The sequence below is a fragment of the Tenrec ecaudatus genome, chromosome 2 (genome assembly GCF_050624435.1).
Source record: "Tenrec ecaudatus isolate mTenEca1 chromosome 2, mTenEca1.hap1, whole genome shotgun sequence".
NCBI lineage: Eukaryota > Metazoa > Chordata > Mammalia > Afrosoricida > Tenrecidae > Tenrec > Tenrec ecaudatus.
The window spans coordinates 218,389,663-218,404,273 of NC_134531.1; positions in this window are offsets into that span (position 1 = coordinate 218,389,663).

A 14,611-nucleotide genomic window follows, 5' to 3' on the forward strand; every position below is an offset into this window, starting at 1 on the left:
CAGGCAAGACTTTCCAGGTGGAGGACTACACACAGGATCCCGAACGTAAGTATTCCAAATTCAGACTAAGAAGAACAGGCTTCCAGATGTAAGACTTTGAGATGAAAATAAGTTATCTTAGCAAATAGCATGATTAAATAGCTAGACGATCTTTTTTTTGGGAGGGGGGGTTGGGATGTTTTCTTTTTTTAATCTTTAAAAAATTTTTTTTTAAATTTTAACAATTTATTAGGGGCTCATACAATTCTTATCACAGTTCATACATATACATACATCAATTGTATAAAGCACATCTGTACAGTCCCTGCCCTAATCATTTTTTTCTCCTCTTTTCTTTTTTTACATTTTATTAGGGACCCATACATCTCTTATCACCATCCATACATATACATACATCAATTGTATAAAGCACATCCATACATTCCCTGCCCCAATCATTCTCAAAGCATTTGCTCTCCACTTAAGCCCCTTGCATCAGGTCCTCTTTTTTTCCCCCCTCCCTCCCCTTTCCCCCCTCCCTCATGTGCCCTTGGTAATTTATACCTCGTTATTTTGTCATATCTTGCCCTATCTGGAGTCTCCCTTCCCCCCTTCTCTGCTGTCCCTCTCCCAGGGAAGAGGTCACATGTGGATCCTTGTAATCAGTTCCCCCCTTCCAACCCACTCACCCTCCACTCTCCCAGCATCGCCCCTCACACCCTTGGTCCTGAAGGTATCATCCACCCTGGATTCCCTGTACCTCCAGCCCTCATATGTACCAGTGTACAGCCTCTGCCCTATCCAGTCCTGCAAGGTAGAATTCGGATCATGGTAGTTGGGGGGAGGAAGCATCCAGGATCTGGGGGAAAGCTGTGTTCTTCATCGGTACTACCTCGCACCCTAATTAACCCATCTCCTCTCCTAAACCCCTCTATGAGGGGATCTCCATTGGCCGACACTTGGGCCTTGGGTCCCCACTCTGCATTTCCCCCTTCATTTAATATGGTATATATATACATATACACATATATACACACACTTATATCGTTGTTGTTTTTTTTGCATGATGCCTTATACCTGGTCCCTTGGCACCTCGTGATCGCACTGGTCGGTGTGCTTCTTCCATGTGGGCTTTTTTGCTTCTGAGCTAGATGGCCGCTTGTTCACCTTCAAGCCTTTAAGACCCCAGACACTATCTCTTTTGATAGCCGGGCACCATCAGCTTTCTTCACCACATTTGCTTATGCACCCATTTGTCTTCAGCGATCCTATCATGGAGGTGCGCAGTCAATGATATGATTTTTTGTTCTTTGATGCCTGGTAACTGGTCCCTTTGGGACCACTTGATCACACAGGCTGGTGTGTTCTTCCATGTGGACTTTGTTGCTTCTGAGCTAGATGGCCGCTTGTTTATCTTCAAGCCTTTAAGACCCCAGTCACTATCTCTTTTGATAGCCGGGCACCATCTAGCTAGACGATCTTATGGTGAGTCAAAGGGCTATGTATGCTTCCTTTGTGATTCAAGATGGAGAAAGACAGCTTACATGCCGTGACAAAATTTTACAAGGATGTTATGCTTCACACACGAAGTCAATTTGACCCTTCGAGCAGGAGGGGCCCAAGTGGGTGAGAAAAGATCACAGGTGGATCGAGTCACACCAAGTAGTTTACAGAACCACGTGGTTTCCACAGCAACGGTAGTATCAACATTACTGGTTAGTGTTAGGAACCCTGATAGTGTATACGTTGGGCTACTAATCACAAGGTCAGCAGGTGGAAACCACCAGCCCCTCTGCATGAGAAAGAGAAGGTTTTCTATTCCCATGGAGAGTTACAAGCTTGGAAACCACAAGAGCAGTTCTACTCTGTCATATAGGGTTGCTGGAGTCAGCATCAACTTGATGGCACTGAATTTTGGTTGGATAGTTAGTATGGAGAGTCTAGCTCTTTAACACTTGACTCTGCTGAGAGGAAAGAAAGACAAGTGCGAGAATGAAGTAGAGGGGCTCATTCCTTCATCACAGATGATGCCAAGGCAGATGTCATCCAATGGTGATGGATTCACAGACCCTCGGGTGTGGTTTAAAGAAACGTTTCTCAAAGTTTGGACCCGATCATTCTCTACTCCGGGGCTCTTCTGCATTTTGTTATGGTCTGTGCCATCCTTGGGGTAGAACCAAGTACTGACATGTCGACTCTGACACACGGCGACCCTGTGCGTGTCAGAGTAGAACTGTGCTCCACAGGGTTTTCCATGGCTGCCTTCTCTGTAGAAGATCTCCAGGCCTTTCTTCTGAGGAGCGTTGGGTGGATGCAAACCTCTAACCTTTCAGTCAGGTAGGGGTGGGGGTGGATAGGATGGCTCCACTTACAAACTACCAGCTTAATGTCATACATATAATCATGAGAATAACTAAAAGTAAAATAGAACTGGAAAAAAAGGGATAAGATATAAGGTGCTGGGAAGTGTTAGAAATAAGTGCCATCAGTCCAAAAGGCACTGTAATCCTGATGTGGCAATATTCAGAAAATCATTTGTGATAAAGTAAAAATAAGAATCTAATGTTTGAGAGAAAACAGACTTGAAACAGAAATACGTACTTACAGAACAAGGCTTTGACTGGCTAACAATAATAAACTGTCACAGGTGTGACATTCAAGACAAACTTCTTAAGTTCAAACTCTTAAAAAATCAGTTGATGTTGTGTGGGTGTTCTCCACACTAACTCTGTGTGGACTGCTGTGCTCTTCTCTTGTTGTAAAGATAAGGCACTGCTCTGGCAACTCACCCAATTTACAAATTAACCGACCGTGCCAAGACTCATCCTCTGATCCAACTTCGCTCCTCTAATTACATCCTTCCCCGACTCACCCCATTTGAGATGAACTGAAGTCCCCTTGTTGCAGCGCGTCCATAAACCCGCTGTGACTGCAGGGAAGACTGACGCAGAAAGGATGCAGTTGAGTCTTGGGGCTGGCAAAGAATATGGGGAGCACTATGGACCACCTGAAGGACAAACAGATTGGTCTTGGACAAAGTACAGCCAGGACGCTCCTTAGGAGTGAGGATGGCGAGACTTCGTCTCCTGTGTTTTGGACATATTCTAAGGAGGACCCGCCCCTGGAGAAGGACATCATCCTTGGTAAAGTAGAGGGGTAGTGGGGGCGGGGAGGAAGAGAAGGAAGATGGACTGACACAATGGCTGAGACTCAAAAATTCCCACTGTTGCGGAGTCCATTCTGACTCACAGAAACCCCATAAGTCAGGGTGCAGAACCCCCGCGGTGTCTACGACTAACCTGTCGGGAGTAGAACGCCTCCTCTTTTTTCTGCAGAGCCGCCAGTGTGTTTGAACTGCTGGTCTTGCAGGTACACCGGGACTCCTCGTGGCTGCAACAACGGCTTAAAGGTACAGTACTGTGCTCTGTTGTGCCTCTGGGGGGAAGGTGACTGTTGTCGCTGCTAGATGTCATCCATCCCGTTCTGACTCACAGCAGCACTATGAATAACAGGATATCAGAAACACCACCCGGTCTTGCACCCACCTTCACAATGGTCCTTAGGGTTGAGCCCCTGGCTGCAGCCATTGTGCCCATCCATTTTGTGGAAGATCTTCCTCTTTTTCGCTGCCCCTCCACTTCACCAAGAGAGATGGGTGGTCCTGCTGCTACTGTGGTGTTGGACTTTGAGCCTCCCTGACTGTGAGAGAATGCAGTTCTATTGTGTAAGAGACTTAGTTTGTGGTGGAGCTTCAGGAAGCCAGTGGAGTCCTCATGGGGTGCGGATGTGTAACATGACTGGCTGTGAATCAGAAGGTTGGAGGTTCAAGTTCACTCAGAAGTGCCTGGGAAGAAAGGTCTGGTGATCTGTTTTCAAAGAAACCAGCGGTTTAGTACAGTCATCCTTTGACATACCCAGAGCAAGGCTGGAGAACCCTGCTTGACAAAGCCCCCTGACAGTGCATGGGAGACCAATTCTCCCTCTGAAGAGGGAAGCCTGCCACCTGCACCCGACTCTAGGGAGGATTTGTATATACTTCATGAATTTGGTTTTCATGGAGAGAGAGAGAGAGAGAGAGAGAGAGAGAGAGAGAGAGAGAGAGAGAGAGAGAGAGAGGTGTCATGGGGAGCAGGATGGGGGGATGAGTTCCCTGTTGTGCAGAGAAGCAGAAAGTGAGAAAGATTCAGTGACTTGCTCAGACCTCCTCCCGGGGAGTAACTGGTGGGGTTTATGTGCTCTGAGATCCTCCTCTGTTCTCCTTGGGCCACGGGAGTGAGATGAGATGGACTCAGATGATCCCCAGAAGGCTGTGGGGGAGGTGGATGAGCCAGGGCCAGGGATGCCTGGGTTCTCCTGGTGGGATGTGTGCAGTCGAACTCTGACCTCCTTTCAGCATGGCTCTATCTCCACGCTTCTGGGACCCACATCTCTAAGGTCCTGCTCTCTGCCTACCTCCCTTTTGGTCTATATGGCTTTTCTGCACACCTGGAACTACCCACAGCCACTCATGCCCAGCAGCATGGCCCACTGCCACCAGGAATTGCCCGCAGAGATTTGGGATGATGAAGTGGGTCTGGAGGTCATCGCTGTCTTGGTACTGTTGGGATAAAGTTTATTTTCATAGCCTGTCAATCTACTCTGGAGCCGGTGGGGTGCAAATGGCTAAGTGTTCAACTTGTTAGGTTCTGTCGGGTTGGTTCCGACTCATAGTGACCTTGCACCACAGAATGAAACGCCTGGTCATCTGCCGTCCTCACAATTGTTTTTGTTCGAGCCCCTTGTTGTAGCCACGGTGCCGATCCAATGTGTCAAGGGTCTTCCTCTTTTTTGCTGCCCTTCTCCTTTACCAAGCATGAGCTCCTTCTCCTGGGAGGGTCTCTCCTGGCAGCATGTCCAAAATATGTGAGACAAAGTCTCCCCATCCTTGTCTCTAAGGAGCACTCTGTACATCTTCCAAGACAGTCATGTGTTCTTTTGGCAGTCCGTGGTACTTTCAGTATTCTTTGCCAGCATTATAATTCAATTGCATTAATGCTTCTTTGAACATCCTTATTCAATATCCAACTTTCACATGCATATGAGGTGATTGAAAATTCCATGGCTGGGATGAGGTGCACCTTAGCCCTCCAAGTGGCATCCTTGCTTTTCAACACTTTAAAGAGGTCTGTGCAGATTTCCCCAAGGCAATGCATCATTTGATCTCTTGACTGCTGTTTCCATGAGCATTGATTGTGGATCCAAGGAAGACAGAATCCTGACAACTTCATTATTTCCCACTAACTGAAAAAAAAGTTGGCAACTGGAACCCACTTAGAAGTGCCTCACAAGAAAGGCCTGGCCATCTGCTTCTGAAAGGTCATAGCCTTGAAATGACCCCATATAACAGTTCTCTGCACACACGGGGTGTGCCCAGAGTCATAGTCAAAAGCAACCAGCTTATATTTTGAGCTGAGACTGCTGTGTTGTATCACACTTGAGAGGCACTGCACGGTATAAGTGGGGAGAGAGCCAGTGCCAGATCTTTCTGTGCCTGGGCAGGCAGCAGGCCTGGGAGAGGAGTCATGTGAGAGGCAGTACCACAGCCACCCTCCCCCCTCCACCCTATTTTCCTCTACGTGCAGGAGGAGTAGCAAAGAATATTCTCACTATTGCAGAACATTCCATCCACACACACTCTGCTTCTGGAGGCTCTTCGGTGGCAGGTCTGGCAACAACCTGAGGTAAGGCCCCCAAGGATTAGAGGTAACCATTTTCTCACACTGCCCCAGCTCCATACTGCCTTCCTCTTCTTCTTTTTTTAATTAATCATTTTATTGGGGCCTTTACATATATTTTAACATCCCATAATTCAATTAGATCAAGCATCATTGTCAAATTGGTACCACAATCAGTTTCCAAACATGGTATTTCTACTTGAACTCCTTGACATCAGCTCCCCTTTATTCCCTCCTATCCTCACCCTACCCCCCAGGAACCCTTCTTCTTTTCCTCCCCCACCCCCTGTATCTTACCCCATCCAATCTATCCATTCACCTACAATTCTGTTATTTGCTCCCTTCCAGTGGGGTTATACAATCATCCTTCTATCAGCTCCCCCTTGCCTGCCTCTCCTCCTATCCTCAGGGAAACTTTACTCCCATTACTGTTTCTGAAGGGTTATCTCTCTTGGCTTTCATGCATTGAACAATCTTAATTATACAAGTGAACATGCGCAGGGCTAACAATGAAGTAATGAAGTAAAACTAAGAACATAATAGAGAAGGGAGGAGATATTAAAGAGCCATAGGATAGTTATGTGTGTCGCAGTGCTATACTGCACCCTGGATTTATCCTCCCTTTCATGTGACCTTCTGTGAGGGACTGTCCAATTATCTCAGAGGTGGGTTTTGGGCCTCCACTTTGTCCGTGTTCCTATCTCATCAGTTTGATTGCTTATTTTTGATACCTATTCTGTTGACACCTCATAATCATGTAAGCTGGTGTACTTCTTCCATGTGGGTTTTGTTGCTTTCCTGCTAGATGACCACTTGTTGAATTTCAAGCCTTTAAGACCCCAGATGCTATATCTTTTAATAGCCATGCACCATCACCATTCTTCACCACATTTGCTTATGCACCTATTTTGTCTTCAGCGATCATGTCGGGAATGTGAGTGTCACACAGTGCCACATCATTAGAACAAACCATTCTTGTACTGAGGTAAGATTGAAGTAGAGGCCCAAAGTCCATCTGCTTTCTCATTGTATTTACATATATATATATATATACACATATAAAGAGACAGATACATCTTTATACATTTATATATATACATAGCTATATTTATACCTATATATAATTTTTACTTTCTTTTACCATCCTTTTTTTCTTTCTTCCTGTCCCACTATCATGCTTATCCATCATTCACCTCTCAGTAACTCTTCTTAGATACATTTCTATTGATCAAACAACCAGCAAAGTACACCCTCCTCACCATCAATTTTAGATCCCTCCTCTTCCCCTGTCTCTGTCGTTATTGGCTCACTGCTCTCCTGCCCTCCCATGCCCCCAGGGAACCATGGGTCCAGTCACTGTCTCCTTGGGATTGCTCATTCTGCCTGTCTTAGATAGATACACACCAAAAAAATTAAAAAGAGAGAAAAACCGTACAAAATAGTTCCAAGTCTAACTGGTATCCTGACCCAGAGTAGATGAATATCTATGTTAAGTAGAGAGCAGGACCTGTTATAATCCATCAGTCCAATCCCTTTTCTTTCAGGGTTCCATATCCAGGATCTGCTTACCTGACAACACCTCAGCATTGGTGTCTGAAAGGCACACATCCCACAAGCCCCATTGCTGTTCCTGTACTCAGAGATAGAGCGGAACAGTGCCCCACCCCTTTTGCACCTTTAGACTTTCAGTGTGGCCCCCTTATGAGTAACCCCCATCCGGCTCAGATGAGGTGCCAAGCACAGTCCCGGGAGTCAGAAGTGTACAATTGGGGTTCCTCAGGGACTTCATGGCTTTGCTCCTATTGCTGTTCTGTTGCGCTCCCTTCTTGATTCGCCCCCACAGGGGTGAGTCAGTCTGGCCACTCTCCCTGAGCTGTATCTTCAACCTCAGCAGAGCTGTCATCTAGGGCGGGGATCTTGTGTCTGGAGCTGCAGCCCTCCCTGTGGATGAGCCGCCCTGGGGGACGTGACCCTCCAGGGCTGGCGCACCGAAGTGAGATCTGCTCTCTCTCTCTCCCTCTCCTGTAGAGCCGTAGACAACACCCTCCCCTTGGGTGAATTAGTGCGTCCCCCACTGCAAACTGTCGCCTCACCCTGGCCCTTAAATGCTGCCTGCCTCTTCTGACACCAAGTTGGCAGGCCCCGTGATCTCTCCTGTCCAACCACTTCCACTCTTCTTGAGGAAAAAAACAAACAAAAAAGTTGAAACCACCCAGAGGACGATGCGGTTTTTGTTGGAAAACATTCCAACCCCAACACTCGCACTCTTTTTGTCTCTGTCTCCTGCGGTGAGAGAAAGCCTGCCAGCCAGCTCCCTTGCTCTGCATGATATGTGTGCCCAGGGCTGGGGCGGCCACCCCGCGGCTCCGGGCTCCAGGTGTTTGTCATCCCTGGGGCCAGCCCCTCGGTCCGAGGGGAAGGTGTGGGGTGACTGCTGTCAGCCCCGCGGGCCGCTGCGCCATACATCCGTTCTAGAGGCAGAATCGTTTCTGGAATGTCTCTGGTGCTCAGACGGCACAAGGATCCACTGAAATCGCCTTCATCTGCTTGCCGCCCTTGGCCGTGACTCCTGTCCAAGGAATGAGAGTCTGGCCAAAGGAAGCAGTGGGCCTAGGGTCGGAGCAGGAGGATGCGGAGAAGAGAGATCGCAGAGACGCAGACAGCTCCTGCCAACGTGCTCGCCCTCCTGTGCTTTCCCGGGTGGCAGACCCACTCTGCCCTTCGCGGTGGTGGCCGCCGCTGGTCTCTCAGCGAGAGGGGGCGCCGCTGAGTCTCCAACGACGTGACACGTGCACTTCTGGCAGCACTGTCAGTGTGGCCTCAGGAGATTTGAAGTTCTCTGGGTAGGAGTGGGCAGACTTAGAATTGTTGCATCTTTTCGATAAAGCAAACCCCTTTCCCGTGATATTGTGTCTACTGGGGTGGAAGGAGAAATGACTTTTATTCCAGGTCAGGACGGGGTGAAATGGGCACTGTCTCGGAAGCTCCTGCCTCAGCCTTCTCGTTCATGGCTTGTCACAACGCAAACATTGGCCAGAGGTCAATTTTGAAAGTCAGCTGCTCAGCCATTCTCTCTCTCTCTCTCTCTCTCTCTCTCTCTCTCTCTCACTCACTCTGGGCAAGACCACATAGGACTTCTCTTCCCTGGATCACCTTATCCTCCAGGCTGACCTGGTATCAAGCTGTGGGTGACGGCTGGCAAGTTCTCCGACTGGAGATCTATGTCTCTAGGACATCACAGAGGGGACCGGGGACAACTGAGATGCTGGCAAAAAGTACAGACTCTAGGTGCCCCTGGATTTACCATGTATTTGAGTTACAAGAAGCTGCTCTCCATACAGTGCTGCGGTGCATAACTGAGCCGCTATCATGTGCTATGACCAGCCCATCAAGGAGGAGGACCGTACGGTAGCTACAAGCCCGTGCTCGACCAGAGCGGTGCTGTGAGGATGGCAGGGCTCCATTCTGTTGTCCACGGACACACTTTGGATGGGAACTGCCCCAACAACCCCCAACAACACACTCTTGCCAATCCGTGAAGACAAATGAAAATCAGGTTGATAAAGATACTGGCAGTGAGAATGAGAACTAAAATTTCAAAAAAAAAGTTCTCAATTTACCATACATACATGTGTATAAGCTGAGCTTTTCAGCACATTTTTATTGCAGTTTTTTTGTGGTAAAATTAGGTACCTCAGCTGATAGTCGGATCGGCTTACACTTGAGTATATATGGTATGTCAAAACCAACTTAAAATGGGATTGTAGGATCTGAATCCTGACATAAGTTGGGAGTCCCCGTGGACTAGCGATGCCAGAAGAACGGATAAATCATCTGGGAGGAGGTACAGCCAGAATGCTCTTGAGAAGCAAGGATGGTGAGCTGTGGCTTGCTTCCTTTGAACGCGTCCTCAGGAAAGGTCAGTCCCTAGGAAAGGCCATTGCGTTTGGTAAAGTAGGCCAGTGAGCAAAGCCTCCCAGGAGCTGGAACGCCAGTAGCTGCAGCAACGGCCTGGAACACACTAGCAAACACGGAGGGAGCACAGGACGGGAGTGCTTCCTTCTGTTTCCCACAGTGTGTTCTGCTGGGTTGTCTAGAGAGACAGAATGCAATGACACTCATCTATGTAGAAGGAAAAGCTTTATATCAAGAAGTAACGTTACTTATCCAGAAAGTGCCCCAGCCCAGTCCAACTCTAGTCCAGGGGGCTGATGCTAGCCAGGTCCTCTCCAGACTCATGTGGCTGTAAGCCAATGACGATGAACCAGGGAGATCATAGGCTGGTGGGTGCAGCGTCTCATGGACCCAAGGTCAGTGGGAAGACAGCAGGGTGCTGACCTCTCTCAGGGTTGGGTGGCCCACATGGGGTAGACACAGAGACCTAGTGAAGTCTCAGGAAGGAATAAGGTGAAGTGGCAGGGAGAGAGGAGAGTTTCCAGTTTCTTGATTATAAAAAAGGGTACCCCCCACCCCCAAAGAGGCATCATTAGGCTGTGACCTGATTGACAGGTTGAACTCCATCCCTATCCAGGAATGTCTAGTTGACAGAATATCTAACTACCACACACAGTATCAGATTACCCAGGAAACATGGTAAGCATGGGCTCACTTGTGCCTACTTACTAACCTGTAATGAAGAATCTCAACCCTGCTCTCTGTGCACCCACTCTCCCCACATCAAAGAGTCTGCTGCTGAGTCTGGCTGGCAGTAAGAAATTACTCACCTCGGATTAGTAAGTTAGTACAAGTAAGCCGGTGCTGACCTTGCTTGCTGGGCACTCCAGCCCTGGTTATGCATAAGGCCCCAGGAGTTGCAACCCCTGGACAGCCTCAACAACAGCAGTGGAGGAAGTGCAGTCTGTCAGGGTGGCAGGTTTGGAGAGCTCTGAGGGGATTCAGAAAATGCCCCTCCATAGCTCCTTCCCAGGTGGACCCCAGGCTCCCGCTAGCACCCTTTGCTCCTGCCCAATTGATGCCTCTTCCTCACCAGAGTGAACTGAGCTGATCTTGTCCTCCCCTGGGGGTGAGGTCACCAGAGCAGGTGGGCCTTTCCCGGGACAGCGCAGCTGCTCATCACGCAGGACTTCACACCCCACCTCAAAGAGATTGTTGTCCCTAGAAAAGAATGAAGCCCCTCTGGGGTAAAACAACAATGGCGCTCCAGTTGAAATCTATTTCAATTCCATGCTCTTGGGTCGGTCGGACTCTGGCCCAAGGGCTGGGGCTGACCCATTTTCCTTCCAGGCATCCGTGGGGACCGGGTGCTGGAGAGGTGAATGACGGTTCTGAGACTAGGGAGGCGCTGCACAGACGACAGGTAAGAGCCTGCTCCAGAATCCCTTAGGAATTGCAGAGTGAGCACGTTCCTCAGGGAGCACGTGGATGGACGTTGGGCCAATGGGTTGGAAGGTTGGATTAGGAAGTGGGTGAGGGCATGGTTTGGGAGGGTGGGGTGGGTGAGGTCAGGGAGGGTGGTGCTGAAGGCGCATGCATCCCAACTTCTCTCTGGATTCCATCCAGTGCCATTAGGGCTTTCTTCCCCAGGAGAGCGTGTGAAAGTGGTGTTTTCGAAGGATAATCTGCGCTGGGGTGAGCACAGAAAGACGGGGTGAAGATTGAAGGGCCCATTACAGCCTGGAGCCTAGTGGAGGGCCAGAGCCAGAGCCATAGGGGGCTGGGCCTGGGTGTGGCTGACGGACCGAGGGAAGAGCCCGGGGGCTGGGACCGTGAGGCCTCTGAAGGTGCTGGCTGTGGCTAGAGGCCCTGGAGGAATCCCAGAGGTCTAGAAGCCAGCATGCTCCAGGAGGGTGATTTGAGAGCTGTTCGTCTGGATGGCCACTTCTGCAGGAGCGGGCAGAGGGCCCTGGGAGACCCCAAGCTGTGTTGATTGAACCAGGAAAGGAGGAGGAGAGGCAAGTTACAGAAGGTGAGAGGTTCCGTGGGAGTGGGCAGCATCTCTGTCCTTGTAACCCCAGCTGTTGAGTCACTGCTGACTCCTGGGGAGCCTGTGGGCTGCCGAGTGGAACTGTTCTCCACACCACTTACAATAGTTGTCACCTTTGCAAACGGCAATTTTTATTTTGTTTCTTCATCCCCCCCCAATCTTTTCTTTTCTTCCTTGTGGCTGCTGGGTGGGTTTGGCCCATTAAACTTTTTTGGTTTCATGGTAGCTCCCTGCTTAATCACTAGTGCCACCCTGAGACTCCTGTCTGGCACATAGTGGGTGCTGAAGGAATGATTTGCTTGGTGAATGAATGTGGCAGTTACATCATCTCCTGACAACATGCAAAGGGGTGGAGTCTATTCTGTCAATCAGGTTGCAGCTTGATGACTTCATTTGGAGGCCTCACAGAGAAAAATAGCTCACGGGAGGCCACACACTCTGCTTGTCTTCCTGCTGGGAAGCCACATGGAGACCCTGGTGGAGCCAGAGCCCTGGTTGGAGCTGCCACGTGGAGAGCCACACCAGTGCTGAGATGCTTCCATCTCCACTGGATCCACAAGACTTTCCACCCACTGGCCTGTGATCTTCCTGCACTCAGTGTCATTGCATGTGTTGCCTGAGTCTGAAGAGGAATTTATAGACCAGTATCAGACATATGGGCAATATCGGATTTACGGACTTGATCTGGACTGGGCTGGGATATTTTCTTAATATACAATAAAATTTTTTTTCTGTTACACACATATGAATGTCTCTTGATTTGTTTCTCTAGTCAACCCGGACTAACACAATGAAGGAAAACAAGGAGAGCAACTCCGAAGCGAAGGGCATCGAGTGGTTTAGGGAGAGATGAGGCCCATGTTGTAGCAGCTTGTGCAGGCCGCTGTGCAGGCAGACCTTGGAGACTTTGCGGACTGGGCTCCAGATGCCCGCCCCCTGCAGTAAACCACTATCTCAAGTGTCTTTGGGGTACTGTAGCCTAGCCAGAGCACACCAAGCATGCTGAGGAACCAAAATGCTGTGAGAGTCTCCAAAGTCTGCACCGAGACACAGCGGGAGCGGCTGCTGTGGGAAAGATCGTGTCGGTAGCTCCAACACAGTTCCAACTGTGACAAATGCCTAAATCTGTGAGGTGCTGTGCCGACATTTGCTTCTTCAAGCTACCAAGGCATTTCTTTATAGGTGTTATGTTCCACCAACAAAAGGGGAGAAATAATAAAAATGAGCGAAACTAAAAAGGAAAGAGAGAGAGAGAAGGGCCAGGGGGTGTCAAGAGCCTTCAGAGGCCCAGTCAGAACTGAACACTGGTCTGAGCGGCTCTGAAAGGAGGAAACGGACCATTGGAACCGACTTACATTCTCTTGTGGTACAGAGCTAGTTTCAAACAAACAAGCAAAAGATACCGTGGCCAATCTCCGCAAACCTGGTGGCTTCTAATCACAGCCATTTATTCTCTCACACTCAGGAGTGTAGAAGTGGATATCAAGGAGACAGCAGACCGCCCTCTCTCTGACCCAGGGCTAAGGGGAGAATCCCTCCTTGTTTCTTCCAGTTTGGGGGCACTAGCAGTCCTTGACTTGTAATCATTGCATCTCTGCCTCTTTCTTCACGAGGCTGTTCCTTGCATGGCTTTTCTCCTCCGGTCTCTTTTTTTAAAAAAAAACTTGCATTTATTGAAAATCATTCTATTGGGGGCTCTTACAGATCTTATCACAATTCATCCATGCATCCATTGTGTCAAGCATGTTTGTACATATGTTGCCATCATCATTTTCAAAACATTTTCTTTCTACTTAAGCCCTTGGTATCAGCTAATTTTCTCCCTCCCTCATGAAACCTTGATAATATATCTTTTTTTTTCATAACTTACACAGACTGATGTTTCCCTTTGCCCACTTTTCTGTTGCTTGTGTCCCTGGGAGGGGGTTGTATGTCAGTCATTGTGATTGGTTCCCCCTACCTCCCCCCACCTTCTCTGGTATCTCTACTCTCATTATTGGTCCTGAGGGGTTCATCTGTCCTGGATTCCCTGTGTTTCCAGCTCTTATCTGTACCAGTTTACATGCTCTGGTCTAGCCAGATTTTAAGGTAAATTGGGGTCATGATAGTGGTGGGGGGGGGCCTTCTGCTGTGTGTTATAGGAGATTGGACTCCACTGGACTGAGAACTCAGATATTCCCAGGCCGATCTGATCTGGGGAGCCTCACCTTCAATGCTTTTGAAAAGATCCTTTTCCTGAATAAGCCCCTCTGCTGAAGTAAAGGGTGATTTTATATTTGGAGAGAAGCACCATTCAACCCACTTTGACTGTATATTGATGGCTTCCTGGGGGTTTGGTCAAGATGGTGACCAGATAAGCAGCTCATGCCTGGAGTTCCTTGGATATAGGTGAGTGGGGAGATTTGGGGGCCGAATAGGAATATCAAGTCTGTCTGTTGTTTCCCAAGACAATTAGAGCACTTCTCTGAACCAGAAGATGACTTTGACTCCATCGCCTGCACTCTCTTCAGAGACCCGTGGTCTCTCTTGTGGCGCTAGAGATCTAAACCTATCAGGTACCCCCTCTGCCTCAACCAGCACCACCGTCCAGGAAGGCATACGGTACAGACCCGCCAGACAGTACCTCCCACTAGGTGCCCGCCCCTTCTGGATGCTCCTCAGAGATCCGCCAGCCCCTCCCCCACCCCCTGAAGCTCGTGCTCAGGTGCCACAGGGCAGCTGGGCATATGGCATAGGCTTCTGCCCTGCCTGGGTGCTCCGTGTAAACCCGCCAGCTAGAACACCCACACCCCGCCAGAGGTCTCCACCCAGAGGTCCCCATCCCATCTCAATACTTCCTACAGACCTGCCAGCCAGACCACCCCACCCCCACCCCCACCAACACACACAAGTTCCCATCCTGTGTGACACTCTGGACCTACCAGGCATTGGACACAAGTCTGGCAGAAGCTTCTGCAGTTGTGGTATAGGGACC